The following is a 17,297-nucleotide window of genomic DNA, read 5'->3' as shown; positions in this document are numbered from 1 at the left end:
AAGACATTTGAATGCATTTCTTACCCTTATAGGGTTTCAATTGCGGATTCGGGAGACATTTTTTGATTTGGGCCGCATTTGTTCAATTTCTTTAATTGTCTAAATACGTCGTGGCCATTGTAAATTGTAAATGGCAGCTTTTTTAATGAATTTTTTAGCCCTATCGAGTTTTATTGGCGGATTCGGGAGACATTATTTGATTTCGACCGCATTTAATTAATTTTCATAAAATGGATTTGTTTATGCATTATCTACTTGTAGTATTGTCTAAATGCGTCGTGGCTTTGCTCAAAATGAACATTTCCACAAATTTTGCGTGAATTGTGAAATTTAGATTAAAAATATTTATTGCATACTTTCAGGGCGTGCCCAAACATGCAGTTGTTTCTTTAAATGTAAAGCTACTGTTTTTCATCAAGGCTTTAAAAATAATAATTTTGTGAGATAAACTGCAAACTGTTCCAAGTAAGCTCATCATTTATTTACTTTCTTAATATCAAAGTATACAATTTAAATGGCACAGATAAGAGTCAGCCTTAGATAATGTTCTTTTCCATATTAGATTTGAAATGGCTGCAATTGAACATAAAACGTTTTCGTTTGCCAAGCTTGCCGGCTAATTTAATAAAATTTGCATTTAATATGCGAGTGTCGGCTCCATGTTTTTCCCCATTATTGCACATTATGTACTACATTGAAAAAGGTCAACATCGGACTGCGATTAGCATTTTTGTGACCACTTTGTCGAGCTTATAATTTAAAATTTTTTTTCTAGCTTATAACCATTTTGTGATGGGGCCAAAAGTAGAGAACCTTTTTCAAAATTCATGTGCTCCAGTCACGCCAAAGGTAGACAGACAGAAACCAAGCTAACCGCATCATCACCAACAACTACAACAACAACACCAACCCCCAAGAAAAGCAACCACAACGAAACCAACAGCAACAATAACGGCAACAACAACAAGAGCTACAGCTACAATAGCTGTTGTAACAGCATCGGGCAACAGCCAGTTAAGTTTTGTTGGGAAAGCCGACAAAAACACATGTCACATTTTTGTGTAGGAATCTTCTTAAAAATCTCTAAGCTGCGTTTTGCACAACTTTACCCAAGTGAACACGCACGCACACGCACAAACATGCAACATACAAGCATCGAAACATACCAACAAATACACAAGCAAGCGTCGACATGCATAGCATTCAAGGCTTTTATTATGCATAAACAAGGACAGCTGTGTATTACACACGCACACACGCACACACACACACACACACACACACACAATTATACACACGTGTTCGCGTAAAGTTGAAAGTGTGGGTGTGGTAAAAATATGCAAATACGTTTTCGTTGAGTCTAAAAGGACATAAGTGACGACAATTTGTATGTACGTATGCATATGACTGTGGACATGAACATGTATGTACATACGCGTACATACACTGAGACAAATAGCTACCTACCTAAGAGATGTGAGTGCTTTTTACATTTTAAATGAATTGTTTTTCTTACAATTTTTTTTTTTGTGAAGGAATTTCCTTACAAAAACATAAACGTGCTCCTTCCCCCTCAGTTCTTACATGTTTTTTTTTAAGGCTCTCGTGATCAAGTAGGCAGACAAATTGATATTGAAATTGAAACAGGTTAGCAGTAATTTATTTTTAATAAAATTGACAGTACTTTCTGTCTCAAAGAAGTTGTTAAGTAATTCCCTATCAAAAATATGTTAAAAATATTTGTAACCATTTTATTTTTTATTGTGGAGCCCATTAATTAGTAGATAAATACACTTACACATTGACATAATAAATAAATGAGCTAATATTAAAATGATATGCAAAAATAATTAATAAACTATTTTTAAATAAAATGCATACGGTAATATTTATAAAATATCAAGTTTAAGTCCAGCAAAAACGGCTTTATATTGAACCTTATATATAAAGGTTAATTATCAAGTCTTTTAAATATATTATTTAAGTGCTAACTTGCTTCAAGCTGAAAAATGTTATATTCCATTCTAATCCACCAGCAAAATATTTTTAAGGCTTAAAAGATTGTCAACTTAAAGCCAAGGTTTTTAAGCTAATTTATTCTTCTTCACTTTTTAATATAAGACAAAAACTTTGCAGTGTACGCAGTCAGTGTGTCCATATTAGCGTTTTTTTTTTGCTGCTGTAAGGACACAACTCATTTGAATTTTGCATTTGCATTTTCGTAGCTGTTTTGCACTTGTTTTTGTTTTTGTAATTCTTTTTTCTGTTGCTGTTGCTTCTGCCGTGCATCACATTAAGCTACATTGGAAAATTTGTTAAGTCACTAGCCATTTTATTTAGCTGCAAATTTTTGCATCCGCCAACCAACCATCGATCAAAGCATGTTGAACCGTCTTGCAGTAATTATGGAGAAAACCAACCGCCCCACTTGAAATGCCGTTTTAATTGAGTTGCGCTTAATAATTAGAAAGCAGCAAAAATGTTCAAGACGACGTCAACAACGACGCTGATGATGTTTATCACGACGATGATGATGATGACGATGAGCGGAAGCGGAAGGAGGACGTAACATGAAAAGCGATTTTCAATGCCGCTGAAGTTTGCATAATAAACGAGCAAATGCCGGCATAGCTCTCCAGCGCACAAAAGCTGGCTAAGAAAAATGTACAAAAAAAAGAACTGAAAATAACTGCAGTTCCTTGTTATATGAATAGCAAAAATGGCATTATGCTACTGCATTGTGGTATGTTTGTGGAGTACATACTTATATTCGTATTATGTGCGTCCCTTTTTTTTTTGGTCGTTATCAAAACTTAAGTTTAAAGCATTTCGCCTCTCTAGTCAACTGAAATTTACAGCTGAAGGAGTCTGCGAAAGTTTAGGGGAGAGCTTTGCAGTTCTTACAAATTGTTAGCACTTTAGCTTTTAAGTTAATTGATTTAATTCACTCACCAGACCAATGGCTGTAGCATGGCAGCTAAGCTCTGCGGCTTTTAATTGGAATTTAAATTCCATGCTAAAGACATTTGCACATTTATTTTGATAATTGAAATGAAGTTGAACATTGCATTGAACGGCATTCATTGAAATTGTGAATTTGCTGGAAAAAATAAATTATTTTTGCATTCTTACTGGAATTGCCGCAGGTCATTGAAAATGTGAAGAGTCTTAGCCAAAATATTTGAGTATTTACTCACATATGTGCTTAAAATGTGCTTGGCTGGCTGAAGAAATGTTTTGCATCGACTGCTTCCATTGGTAAATAGTTAATTGGCCTTTCTGCTCACTGAGAAATGCTGTCGAATATTGAAAATGTATTGCTTTTCACAGGAACAGAGCAATCAGAATAACGAGTGTATAAATAAGTAACTCGGTAGCTGAATTGCTGAGATGTACGTACATATGTCCTTACATCGACGACTTAATTAGTGAGTAGCAAGTCTTCTGAATTATCATTATGATATGTGAATATATATTATACTTCCAGTTATATTTGTTTTCGCAAATAAAACTAAAAGTAAACAGTTTCGTAGTAGAAACACAAAATTTGGGTTGATTGGTATTCAACAAATATAACAATAATATATAACAAATCAACAAAACTTATTCTCCTAAAAGTATTATTCTTCATCAACATTTTTAAAAAAAATTGTGAAAAACTTATGTCGAAATCAGCAATTTTGTAGTAGAAATTATCAATAAAGTAATCCAAATGTGCGGCTTAAGGATTCAAAGTAGCAATTTTATAAACATTAAGAGCTAAGAAGAAAACTCGCCTTTGATCGAAAATTGTTTCAGCGAAATGGAGCATGGAACATCTGAGCATCTGAGAAAATAGACACTGAGCTACATTTTAAAAAGGAAATACTTTTGAGAGCAAAACATGTTAACGAAAAAGAGTCATAATAATAATAATAGAAATTAAAAAAACTCAAATAAGAATAGAGCATTGATTAAATAAATGTTGCCAGTGCTCTTAGTTTTTATTTACTGGATTTTTATTTAAATTCAACATAAATATACCCCATTATTATTTTTTACGTGATATCAGCAGTTGGTATCAGATATTTCAAAGACATTTATTTATTCGCAACCATTCTTCATGTTCACAATGTGGTACTTAAATAGAATATTACAAAAAACAAATATTTTAAATCCGACAGTGCAATAAATATAAATCATTGCTTATGTCCTGCCAGAGTTGTTTAGCGGAAATATTCCAGCCATAAACAAGTTTGAAGGTAAATGCACAAGAGGCGGCGATTAGAGTAAGCCATCGCATATTTTCTGGCGTGCCAAAAGGCTCCCAACAAATTTTTATGTATGATATGATTATAAATGTTAAAGGACAGCTGCTTTACATTATCCTCCTGCAACAGCATAACAACAACATCAAAATATCTGATGGCAAAATATATATAAGTAGGTATGTGGGGGGGTAGATAGATACCTATGTAACACAATCTAAAACCCTCAAATTTTTGCCCGCTAGCAGAGAAAACGCAAAATTTTAATTGGATAATATGAACAAAGGGAAGCAAAATGCTAAAAGCAAAATACAGGGTGTTCTCCATTTATCTCGGCCATTTCTTGGCCACATAATGAGATGGCAGCATGTTAACGACTTGACGGCGACGCACAACAATAGCAACAACAACAATAACAACAACAAATAGTATTACAAGAACACGCTGATAACTTTGAAGTGTTATAAATGGCACACAGAAAATATAACGCCCTCATAGCCACTCTACGATAACTAAGGCAGGCCGCTAAGAAGGCGCCTCTTCTCTATTGCTTGAGAAGGGAGACTTGATATTGAATTGTTTTCGAGCAGATAGGGGATAGAAGATGCCACAAAATGTATAATGAAGCGAGAATATGGTCGAACAATTAATGTAAAAGTAACTACTACCCATTGATTTTATTAATTAATTAATTTTTTATTTGATTCGAAAATTAGTTAGTTCGACAAATGGGTCTGTCGACAGACAAACAAACAAAGACAGATGAGATGAAAATAAGTTTGAGATAATTATGATCATGTTTCATAAAAAGAGATTTAATTTGATAGTAAGGATATATAGCTATCCTTACTATCTAGTAAAAAATATAATACTACTAGTAAAAAATATAATATTGAAATATTTCCTATCTGATGCATTGAATGATATAACATTTCAGTAGAGTCTATAAGGATAGTGGAATGTTAAATCTCATAGTTGCTGCACAGTTGCAGAATTCTAAAAATATGTTTAAAACACTTTGCTTAGATCGGTTAAGTAAAAATGTATTTTGATATTTAAAAGATATTTATATGCAATTCCAAATTAAAATAAATGTTTTTTATATATAAAAATAATCTCAAATTAAAAAACCACAACAGTAAAGCACTTATTTAAATTTCATGAACGTTTTTTAAAAGAAATTGAGCTTGAAGATCAATTTATTATTAAAATTGTAAAAAATTCAATTAAATTAAATTTATTATATAATAATTTATCATATTTAACTGTAGTTGACAAGTTTCGTTTCAGAGATAACTGAATGCAATAAATGCTTGAATAAATAATTATAGCTCAAAATAATATATTGTCAATAGAATCGAATTCCATTAAATTAAATGTTTTTTACTGTAGGTACTTCGATTGTATTATAATAGCTACTGGAATACTTTTATTATTTCCCGGAGTTAATATTTCATCTCAGTCTTAGCATTATTGAAAATAAAATAGTACTATAGCGAGGCATTTCCATCAACTGCACTCTACAATATGATTTTACTTTTATTTTTTGAATTAATGAAAAAAGTCATTCAAAAAAAAAAAAAAATGAAAAAAGCATTTCGAGGAATTTCTGCAAGGGTATATAGTATTCGACTTTATGAAGAGAAATGGTTCCCCTTCATCATTTTTTATTTTCGCTTACATTCGGCTGAGTGGCGCGCCTTACAGCCGGCAGCTACTCAATGCAAGCTAATTTCGAGCGCTGGCGCGAATGTTCCACAACTACAATAAGAAACAGTGCAAACAAAGGGCGGCACAGCAGCAAAAAAAAACTACATGGTGTATATAGTTGTTGTTGTTGCTGTTCGCATTGTCGCAGCAGCCACATAAAAAATGTAATAGAAAAATGAAAAAAGTTTTTTGTTGCGTGCGTCACACCTAAAAGAAGGCAACAGAAAAAATAACAAATCAAAAAACAACAACTGCAACTTTTTGGCGCTGGTTCTGTGCCCGAGAGCCCGAAAGCCCACCCGAATGCCTGACTGCCTGACTGCCTCACTGCCTGATGGCTGACTGTTATTTTATTTACTGAGCTGCAATCGCGAGTTACCCGGGCAGGTCAACTTCTGGCAGCTGCTCTCCATTGTCCTTGCAACAAAATCCAGGCGCACTTCCGTCGCCTTGACAGCAACAGCAGTGAGAATACATTTTCGTGCGCTTCCTTTTAACTATTTTTCTAACTGCCATAAAATGTAACTTCCGCACGGCGGCTTTCAATTATGCAGGCACAGTTTTGCAGCTTGGACAACTTGGTCACGTCCTCGTCAGCAACAGCATCCTTCTCATACTTTTCTCATGCCTCCATGCCTTCCTAATCTTCTGATTCTCGTCGCTGCTGTCACGACTTGCCTGCAAAAACATTTTGATTATAAGCGGCGACTCGTCTCTCGACGGTTACAAATCTGTTGTGACAAAAGTATGTTCAGCATATTTATTTTTAATTTCAAGACGTGCCACACTCGCCTCGTTATTAATTATGCAATTTTTCATTGTTTGGAGCAAATATTTATGCTGCCGCCAAATTGTGTTTGCTCATTAAGGCGGCAAAAATGTAGCCAGGATAACAGCCTGAAAGCATTTGGCAGTCTCGGCCAAACATAAATCAACGCGCTGCCCCCCACAAAAGCTATCCATGGTGGCTGTAGGCAGCCAGAAAGGATTAGCCAACAAGCTCAATGACGTCAGTTGGCCAGTTTAAAAACGAAGCGCAATTATGTCAATAAGCCTAATTGTTTACAGCCGCTGGGCAGCAAACATGCAGCAAGACAGAGACAGTGAGAATTAGATATATATAGAGAGAGAGAGAGGGATAGAGAGTGAATGGAGAAATGGAGTCTGTGGCAGCACAATGAATTTTTGGTCATTAATCATTTGTACATGCTAGAAGAAATACAAAAGAAAGCTGCTGTGGTTTAAGTTAGCCATCATTGAAATTTGATGAAGTAGAGTGAAGTAAAGTAGTTTTGGAGCTGCTCCTTTGGGGGAGACTGAGCCGGAGGGTTGCCTCACAGTGGTCCCGCATCAACTTTAAGTGAAAAGGGTAAAGAAAGCTGATATGCTGAAATGCTGGAGTTGAAAATTTCAATTAGATCCCAAAATAGCACGTCCAGGTCTTTATTTATTGTTAATTTGTCCTCAACTCTGCTAAAGGTCGAATGCTAATTTATAATAAGAATTTTCAGTAGAAAAAGTTTTATTCAGTACCGATTTAAGTTCATTCCGATTCAATTTATTGAAAAAGAGTTTAAAAATTCAAACAGATTTAGGCAACAGATATAAGTATATAATCTATAATATAAATAATAACAAATGCTCATATTAATAAAGTTACACAAATTATTTATATTGGTGGCTTTCTAACTCGTAGGTAAGGTATAATTGATATTAGGACGAATTGTTAAAAAAAAGTTGTATTCAAGCTTTTCATAAAGCTGAAAAAAGTATTTTAATAACTTCTTAAAATTTGAACGTGTTAGTTTTGTAAAAGTATTTTAGCTCTAGTAGACACTATATAGTATACCGCTCATAAATAACATGGGTAAACGATTCTGGATCAGCCAATAACTACTTAAGATTATTTGATTGATTGTACTATATTGATAAATAATTTAACAAAATTAAATTTAAGAACGAAATATATCAGAGCAAATGGAAATTAAATAATAAAATCAAAGTAAATAAACCATATACCCAATTGAAAACTGAGAACTAATAAGACAAAAAAAGAATAAATAATAATAAATAAAAATAGCTCATTAAAATTAATTTATTGTGTTGATAAATAATTTAGGCTTTCAACAATATGTTTGTATTTAATTTAATAAAATAAAAGTAAATAAACCATACATACCCAATTGAAAAGTGAAAACTAATAAGAAACAAAATTAAACTAGCCAAATTTATTTATTTCGGCTTGGCTTAGAAAATGATTCTTTTTTCCTTATTAAATACAATTAATTATACATTTATAATTTTAATTATACTGTTGCTATTTACAATAACTTAAATTAAACTTATAGAAAAATACAAATAGAGCTTAAACTAGGAGTTCAGTTTTATTTAATTAATTATTTATACTCTGGATAAAACTTACTCTCAACACTTTGCGCATTATTTGGAAAATGCTTATGTACTGAATAATACAGTTGTATTATTATTACTTGTTACAATGATGGAATGAAACAACCATTTTGAGTCGCATTACGAATATATGAGGCTAATACAGACAGACATTCTAAATTGCCTTTTGCAGCAAATCTCTGCAAAGCAAGAGGCCTTTAAGTAATCGATTGGGGCTTTAAAAACACGTTTCGCTCGAAGTTCTAACATTTTCCTTGTACGCTTCAGCTGAAGTAGTAGTATATATTGAAATGAACCTACACTTCTTTATCCAGTTGGCTTAATAGTTTGTTACCAATGTGCGGTTGTCGGAAACACGCAACCGCATTAACTCTCAGTAAGCTCATGATTTTTTTCTCCGCCACGTGTCATAGTATTGTTAAACAAAGCCCCGAAAACTTAGTTGAGATTGTGCAAGCACACAATGGCCATGTGCCAAATGCTTTGTCATAGCACATTCACACACACACACACACACATATATATATTCACAAAATAAAAGAAAACTAAAATCTCCCCCGCCGCCACAAGAAAAACTTATGAAAACCCAATTTCTTACAGTTCAACGATAAACGCATGGCATAAAACTACAATTGATAACCAGTAAAGGAAATGTTGAGTCTGCGAACAAATGCCGTACAAGGCACGTATTCGTTGGCATTAAGCCCCTGATTCCATGACTTCTTCTTCTTCTTCCTCTTCTTCGGCCCCCTCCTCTTCATTTCTTCAGGAGCACTTGGGCCTGCTCAAGGCATATGCCGTTGAAATCAGTTAGAGGCAGCCTGTTATTAATACGCCAATCAGCATAAACAGCTGATGCGCTGATAACCAGAGCCGCAAGCCAAAGGCAAACACACACACACACACACACACACACACACACACACACTCACATACAAGTGGTAACAACAAGAACTACTCGTACAACAACTACAGCAACAACTACAACTACCGTTTCCAATTCGTAAATGCCGCTGTCGGCAGCCAAGTAGTCATAAATTTCGCCTATGGCCAGCAAAAGAAGGAGCGAAAAAAATTGAACTAAGCTGCGCCCATAACGAAAAAAAGCTGCACACAGAAAAAATATGTAATAATTCCAATTTAATATTGTTTGCCTAAAATAACAAATAAAGCCTTCAGGAAGCTCTGTTTAATTGCTGAAAGATGGGAACTTATATAATGGTTGTAAAATGTGTTAAATAATACTAACTTATATATTTTATAACATTATTATGTGAACTTATATAAATTTATATTTTGTTCATCGAAAATCTGCTTCTGCCTTTACTATACATTCATATTCGTTTAGCTGGTACCTTAGAATCGATTCCGAATCGTATTAACTTTTAAAAAATCAGTGCAAAATTATATATGCACTCAGAGCACTAATTAATTGAGTAGTCTTCACACAATTCTGTAATTCAGTTTGCAATTCGGAAAATATAATATATATATATATATATATATATTTCGAATAAGGATATCAAGCACTAGTTTCAATGGAGGCATTTGAATTCGTATGAATTCAATGCAGATTGTCAATTGTTTTAGCTAAATATTCAGTAAACATTAAGCAAGCGATTAAGAAAGTGATTAAAAAGTGATTTGCCACCAAACGGCTAACTGATTAGTTATTAAGCAACTAAGTAATGCTTCTGAGTAATATTTTTTATTTAAATTGTTAATAACATATCCTATTGGAAAATAAATATTAATTTTAAAAGGTGAAGCAAACAAAAATATTTCTTACATTCGTTTTTTTTTTTTTTTTTTTGATGCGAACTCCAAACTTGATAAGGAAACAAAGGTGTGAGATCGAAGAAAACAAATAAAATCTAATTGAAATTAGTTAATTATTTCAAGTAAGTATTTCAGTGTGCCATATATTTAAGTTCATTTTACGCTTTTCTTCAGCATTTGATTGCAATGAAAAGAAAAGAAATGTAAGTCCTCTCGCAATAGAACTCAGTATTTTGATGGGAACTAATTGGTTGTTTGCTAAGATTGATATTTTCAAAAATATATTCTTATATGCTCAAACAATGTTTTGGTGGAAACTAACTGGCAGTTTGCTAAGATTAATATTTTCAAAAATATATTCTAATACACAACACTCCATGGAATGACAATTAAAATGTAAAATCAAACTAGCAACCATTTTTTTCCTGTGCACGACGAAACTATGTGGGAGGTGCCACCACCAAGAGCCCAACCAGCATAAGCACCATTCAGTGGGGTGGCGAAGAGACCACCAAACGGCTGCCTCATATTGTTGTTGGCTTATCGTTGAAGGGAAATCAGTGGCGGCAGCGGCGGCAGCAGCAGAAGAAGAAAACATGCCGCAAAACGGAAGTGAAAAAAGCGACTTCACACAAAAGGCACAAAACTTTGGCGTCGTCGTTGTCGACATCGTTGTTAGCAACGGAAGTAAAGCAAAGTTGAAAAGAGTACGAGTGCATGCGAGATGGATTGGACTGGGCACAGGGGTTTCTGCGTCCAATATGATAAATAACTGATGAGCAAAGGGTGTCAACATTGCTTGCTACGGTCCCTTGGTGAGGGTAAGGGTAAGGGTATGTGGAGCATGTGGATGGCAGCTGGGAAACTTGAATTTGGTTGCTTATTGAAAGTATGACAACGAACAAACATTTGCAGATGCCCCCCCGCCCACACACACACACACACACACACACATACATACAGTGAAACAAAACAGGACAAATAATGCAAACAACCAACGTCATAATGTGAATATCATTGTTATCTGTAGATACCCATGCCATAAATATGTATGAGTATATTGTGAAAAGATTATACTTGTGTGTTTCTTTTGAAAAGTGCCCATGGGTCTCAGTAAAATAAATAATTCATAGATACTATATTTCATAATCTAAAGATTTTTAAGAAGCTATGCAGTTGGGCTTGCGGTTGGGGTATATATTTATATATATATACATTTAAAATTACAAATGACTTCAATAAACCAAATAACTGCAAACTTAATAAAGTATTGAAAATGATTATAATTTATATTATTTACATATTGTTGACTATTGAATATTAATGGATGATACATTTTCTATTGGAAACAAATAAAGCTCTTCAAAAATTAAAAAATTTATATTAAAATTTTAAAGCTTAATAGCTGAAATAACTTTAATTATTGATATATTTGTTATATCCAAATAATTAGGTAATATTAAAGCAGAAAAATGAAGGTCATATTAACGCAATGCAATTATTAATTTCACAAATAGTATTATATTAAACAATAGAAAAAAACGCCAACTATTAATGCAATTGCAGATCATGTAATTAGAGAATTGGTCATTAGAGCTTTCGATTATCCCAATTACCTTTAATGAATTTGAGCTTAGAACATTCCAATGTGAATTGAAGCTAATTAGAACTACTGCAAATATCGGTCTTGTTTCTCAATAGCACAAGAGAGCGCGGGGTCACCACAAGTTTAAGTTGCAGTGCAAAACAAAGTCTTTATTCATATTGTAAATGGGATTTTTGTGAGGTGCACAGCTACACCTAAACTTGGGCAGCCGCTGGTTCAACTTCAGCTTGCGACTCTGGGCGACACTTTGAAAATACATTGACTATGTGGAGCACCATGAATATTAAATTGTGATTATTGCCTTTGGCAATGTGTCGTTGGCATCGTTGGCTGGCTGCCTCATGGACTGGCAGAATGGTTCAATGTTGGCAGCTCAGCACCAACACACACACATACATATATATAAGTATATATGTAGGGTTGTATATATGTATGAGCATTAGTCATGGCGTTCTTTTGGCTAGGTATATGGTATTTCGAACGGATTTAGCAGCAACACACTCGATCGAGCTTAATTAAATGCGCTTTAATTAAGTCAAATATTAACTTAAATCCACCCAGTATGAAGTGCAAAGCCGGTCGCTTTCTCTGATTGATAAATGGCCAAGAGGGGCCAGCGAGTGGGGTAAAAGACAGAGAGAGAGAGAGAGAGAGAAAAGGGGGACAAAAAAGATTGCTTCAATGCTTTCAGGTTGATGTGATTGGAATTTGATTTATTGGCAGGCAAAGTTTGTTTGGCCAAATGCGCCGATGCTCAGCAGCAGCCGGCATTTGAGTGATGGACAGAGAAATCACTCGAATCGTGGTAGATACAAGTAGTATATAGACTACGGGAGCACTGTTCATTTGCATGGCATGGCAGAAATGGGAGGAAAAATGTGTTAGTTAGCATTGACGTAACGTTCATTGCCAGTGTCTAAAGGAGCTCTGGAAACAAATGTTTGTTCAAAATTATTTTCGTTAGTAAAGAAATCGCAAAAATATTTTGATTGTGACAAAATGTACTGTCGAGTATCGTTAGGTCTAACGCGCGGTCTACTGCCCATAGTTGGCAATCGTTTGCGTAACTCTGCCCCGGCGAGCCTAACCGTACGTCCGGAAACTACTGGCAGCACCTACAAACTGCCACTGACTGGCCTCACAATGCGCATCTACGAGCAACTGCGTCAGCCACAAAAACGTTTCTAAGGGTAACAAGTAAGTGAAGTAATGTAAGCAACCAAAAAAATAAATAAATAAATAAATAAAAATCCCTAACATATTTATATATCGGCAGCTCAAGCTTAAAATAAATACGAACAACATCGTAGCAACGAGACCCAAGGAATATAAGCAATCCGGCAATCACAACTACCTCCCCACTTTGCTTCACTTTATGGGATGTACACAAAATTTGAAGTCGTCAAATATTTCTGTTCTTTTTTGATTACTTTTACATTAATGCATGTGTGTTTGCACGTATCGCGCCCCCAATGTCACATCACATTTAACGCCGCCATTTATGTAAAAGCAATGAAAAAGAAACAATTGGCATCATCGCTCAATGAGGATGTCATAAAATCAAAGAACGAAGACTTTTTGTTCAGCCAAAACCGATGGGCAATGTTAAATATTTCTTGTTATAATATTCGAATGCATTAGGTAATTAAAGATCTTCGCACATCTCTTGAGACTGACTTGATATATTTGTACATATGTATATATTTATATATTTCCATAATAATCTCATATATATTAATTATTTCTACACTCCAGTAATGTTGGAAATTATTAAGTTCCTTGGTGATTAGAGGATTCTTGAGAGCGTGTTTTCTTTTTGTATTGGTATTTGTCTTAAATGCTTTGTAGAGAAGGCTTAAAACAGTTCGTTGCTCACTCGCGCTCCAAAGTTTAATTGCATTTTTAAAAAACTACTTACTATGTACAAATAAAACGGTTTTCATTTAAGCCTAAAATAGAGTGCGTGTATTAATAGAAACAGATCTTTTAATTTTTAAATGTTTGGGCTAGTGTTTTGTGGACAAAAAATAGTGCTTTTCAATTTTGACATCCGACATACTAATTCAACAAAGTTGTTCGGCTAATTGTTGTTGCAAAAGACTTTCGATGAACAAAAAAAAATATCAAAAATTGCTTAGTAATGGCATAAAATTTTTAAAAAGTGTGGATCAAGCTTTGAAAACGACCAAGAACATTTACTTATGTACATGTACGTTAAGCAAATCAAAGAATTTAAAGTTCGAAATAGTCAATGATGATGCTGTCAACACATTTCTAAGAAAACTTTTGTGTTTTGTCTCAAAAGACAAATCTCGTTCTTTGAGACAATTTTGCCAAAAACAAGACGCATAAGATTCCGTGTGATTTATAGCTTTTTAAGAAATTTAAAAGGCTACTCCGGGGCACTGTGCTGACAAGATTGTGGTACAAGTATTGAAAATATTTCAGAGGATTAGAAAGAAATTGCCAAATGTACACGTACACTGCATCAGGACGAGATTACTTTGAAAAAATTGTTTTTAATGAATAAATAAAGATGTTAAATACATAAAGTGATAAATAGTGTGGTTCGTATTTGTACATTTTTTGAAACAGATTCAATAAATTGCGTCTTAACTAAATATAATTTCGACAATTCATGTGAACAATGATGCAAATATTATAAATATAAACGATGACAGACAGAAGGTACAAGGTAAAATAATAATTTAGAACTCTAAACATACATACTTATGTGTTTTTTAATGGCTGGCATTATCTTGTTCCAAGAATATAAAACTGGTGAATCATTAATTTTAGAATATTGGCAGCTAATACTTTTAATATGTATTAAGGTAGGGAAAATCTTACCATTTCCCGACAATGTGCCGCAGTTTTGTGTAGCAACAACAATTTGTTGACTGCATGTTTCCAGCCTACATTCGAGTTTGATTTGAGAACAGAATCCGACACGAATGCAAGGCAAACATTTTTATTGATTTCACTTGCCATGGCATACTTTTAAACGTCGCAAATATTTGCTGAAATTATTTGAATACGTAAATGGGGCCAACTCTCGTACCTTTGCATCTCTCCCTTTGCGTGTGTGCGAAACTAATTCGAAACTTTTGGTAGCTAAAGTTTCAAAGCAGAGAGGAATAAAAATGCGTTGTAATTAAAAGCAAGTGAAAAACAGAAAACAGACAACCAACAACCAGCACGTGCGGCAGAAGCGGCAAAAGCAAATCAAATTGAAAAAGTTACACATGCAAAAGCAAACCCAGAACGCCCCAACATTTCCACACCCAGCCCCCACCTCTTCCGCCCTCCGCACAATTTCCTCTCAACCTATATATGTATGTGTGGAATGGTTGTTTTGGCCGTTGGCAGCAGCATAGGCCTAGGCGTAGGCATAGGCATAGGCTTTCTTGCCATTCATCTATCTTGCTCAACGAGCTTTTCGCCATTGTGCACATGGGGCTGTAGTGGTTTTTATAAGCATGCTTCAAAAATGGAGGCTAAGAGTGAAATGTAATTGAATGCGATTCTTATTTGCAAACAAACCGTTGCTTAGCTCAAGCCAGAGCTTATTAATTATGCTCATTTTATTTAGGTCGCGGCCAGACAATTGTAATGAAATAAAGGTTTAATGCGATTGGATTTACATAAAGCATTCAGCTATCAATGAAACAATTTTTAATGAAACGAGGTGCAGAGAGAGCCAAAAATCACACGCTTGTGGGGCCAACGAGGTGGTCATCCATAACCATACACACTGTTCGCCGATAATGACAAAAATGCTTAATTCCGCCCAGAAGGGAAATACAATGCAAGTCCAAGAGTGTTTCCTACGGGCTCACAGACTACTTATGTGTATGTGTCTGTGTATGGTGTGGTTGTGTGTGTGTGTGTGTGTGTCTGGCAGATTAACCGCAATCGCATCTTGATGTGGACAGTAGGGAAAGATTTTAAATTAAATTCCATAGCGTATTTGTTATGCATCGATATGAAAAATCGATTGTACATATATACAGTTTCGATGCAAGCGTTGCAAATGAAAGGGATATGCTCGTATTATTTGCATGTGTGTGTGTGTGTATGCATTTGTCTGGTCCATCAGAATACTTTGTAAAATGGTTTGGTTTCCATTTCAGAAATTGGAATCGTTAAGATCAATAGCTATTTAAAAAAGTCTGTCTCTTTTTCGTTCACTTTCCTGTTCCCTTTCCTATCCTGTTTGCTATTCTTTCCGAAATACATACACGAAACATATAGTTGTCCAAATAGACAGTTAAAGTAAAGAAGACTTTCAGAATTTCGAATAAACTTTCGCTTTTACAGCAGAAGTTGGCTTTAGAAAGTTTTATTTATTTATTGATTTTATTTCACATAGATCAATTATCATTACAGCTTCCAAAACTGCTACATATGACTAGTTTTTATATACAATTTCTCATTTTATTTAAACTTCAAAAAGGACATGTAAGCGTACTGGATGAAAAGGCGTTGCTTTTGCTCCAATGCAACATTTACCTTATACATTTCCCCAAACCCTTCCGTGCCCTTTTTTCCCAATTTATTCATTGAAAGCAATTTCACTTTATTGCCATTAACTTTTAGGCAAAATTTAACATGGAAACTTATAAACAAATTTTATTCTACCTTCTTCACATCATAGTACGTGCGTGCGTATATTTTTCAGCCAAGTTCAAAATATGAGCTCGTTCGGCAGCGGAAAGGAGGCAACGGGATTACTTGATAAACATATCAGGCCACATTATTGAAGACACACACATACACACTCACACCTCGCACACATCGTAGCCTACCCTGCTGAAGGCACGTGCGTACGTGTGTAAACGCCACCTGATCCTTTTTGCCATCATACGAGTATTACACGCATACATACACACACACACACACAGATACACATACATTGCCGCTGCCGTGCTCAGTTATTTATGATAATTCAAAGTAATATCCTGCAGCAATTTTGTCAACAAAGAGGGGTGCGTCGAAGGACACCCGGTAGGTAGGCAGCAGGTGACGTGTAAATGCAAATATCCTTTTTCAGCCAAGTGCCTAAAGTCGTACTTGAATGTAGGCGTTGAGCGCCTTTCTAGGAAAATTACCCAAACGTGTCGAATACGCTGCTGCTAATTGACTTCTTTTTTGAGCTTCCTCACTACTTTGGTAACAAAAGTCCAAGCAGAGCAGAAACGTAAATAAAGATATGGCTAACAATTTGCTTAAGAATGTGCTGCAAATATTTTAAATAAATAAATAAAAGGAAATAAATAAAAGGAATAGCTACAATTTTCCGTAGAACGATGCAACGTTCAACAACACGCCAAATAGCTGAAAGTTTTTATGAAAACTTCAAACTTTGCTTCAGATTTTTTCAGACTTTGCCTCAGATTTTTCTTCAGGTTTTGCTTCAGATTTTGCTTTAGATTTTGTTTCAGATTTAAAAATGAAAACTGATGGAAAGTGGTTTGGTTGATAGCCAAGCAGGCCCTGTGCGATGCCGGAATGCGTCGACAGGCGAGAATCCTGCTGCAGTTGAT

At 34.7% G+C, this 17,297-nt stretch overlaps 1 long non-coding RNA gene across 2 annotated transcripts; it reads left to right on the top strand.

Moving 5' to 3' along the window:
* The first annotated feature begins 12,694 nt into the window (after positions 1–12,694).
* On the top strand, positions 12,695–13,423 carry LOC115622392. Of its 2 annotated transcripts, none has more exons than XR_003995341.1 (2): positions 12,695–12,948; positions 13,028–13,423. It is a non-coding gene; the product is annotated as an uncharacterized LOC115622392 (long non-coding RNA). The 2 variants fall into 2 exon arrangements; XR_003995340.1 differs by having other exon boundaries at positions 12,695–12,962.
* The last annotated feature ends 3,874 nt before the right edge of the window (positions 13,424–17,297 follow it).

Source organism: Scaptodrosophila lebanonensis, unplaced genomic scaffold, assembly GCF_003285725.1.
Source record: "Scaptodrosophila lebanonensis strain 11010-0011.00,11010-0021.00 unplaced genomic scaffold, SlebRS2 tig00000043-arrow-pilon, whole genome shotgun sequence".
NCBI classification, from domain to species: Eukaryota; Metazoa; Arthropoda; class Insecta; order Diptera; family Drosophilidae; genus Scaptodrosophila; species Scaptodrosophila lebanonensis.
This window is presented reverse-complemented; position numbering and strand designations above follow the sequence as displayed.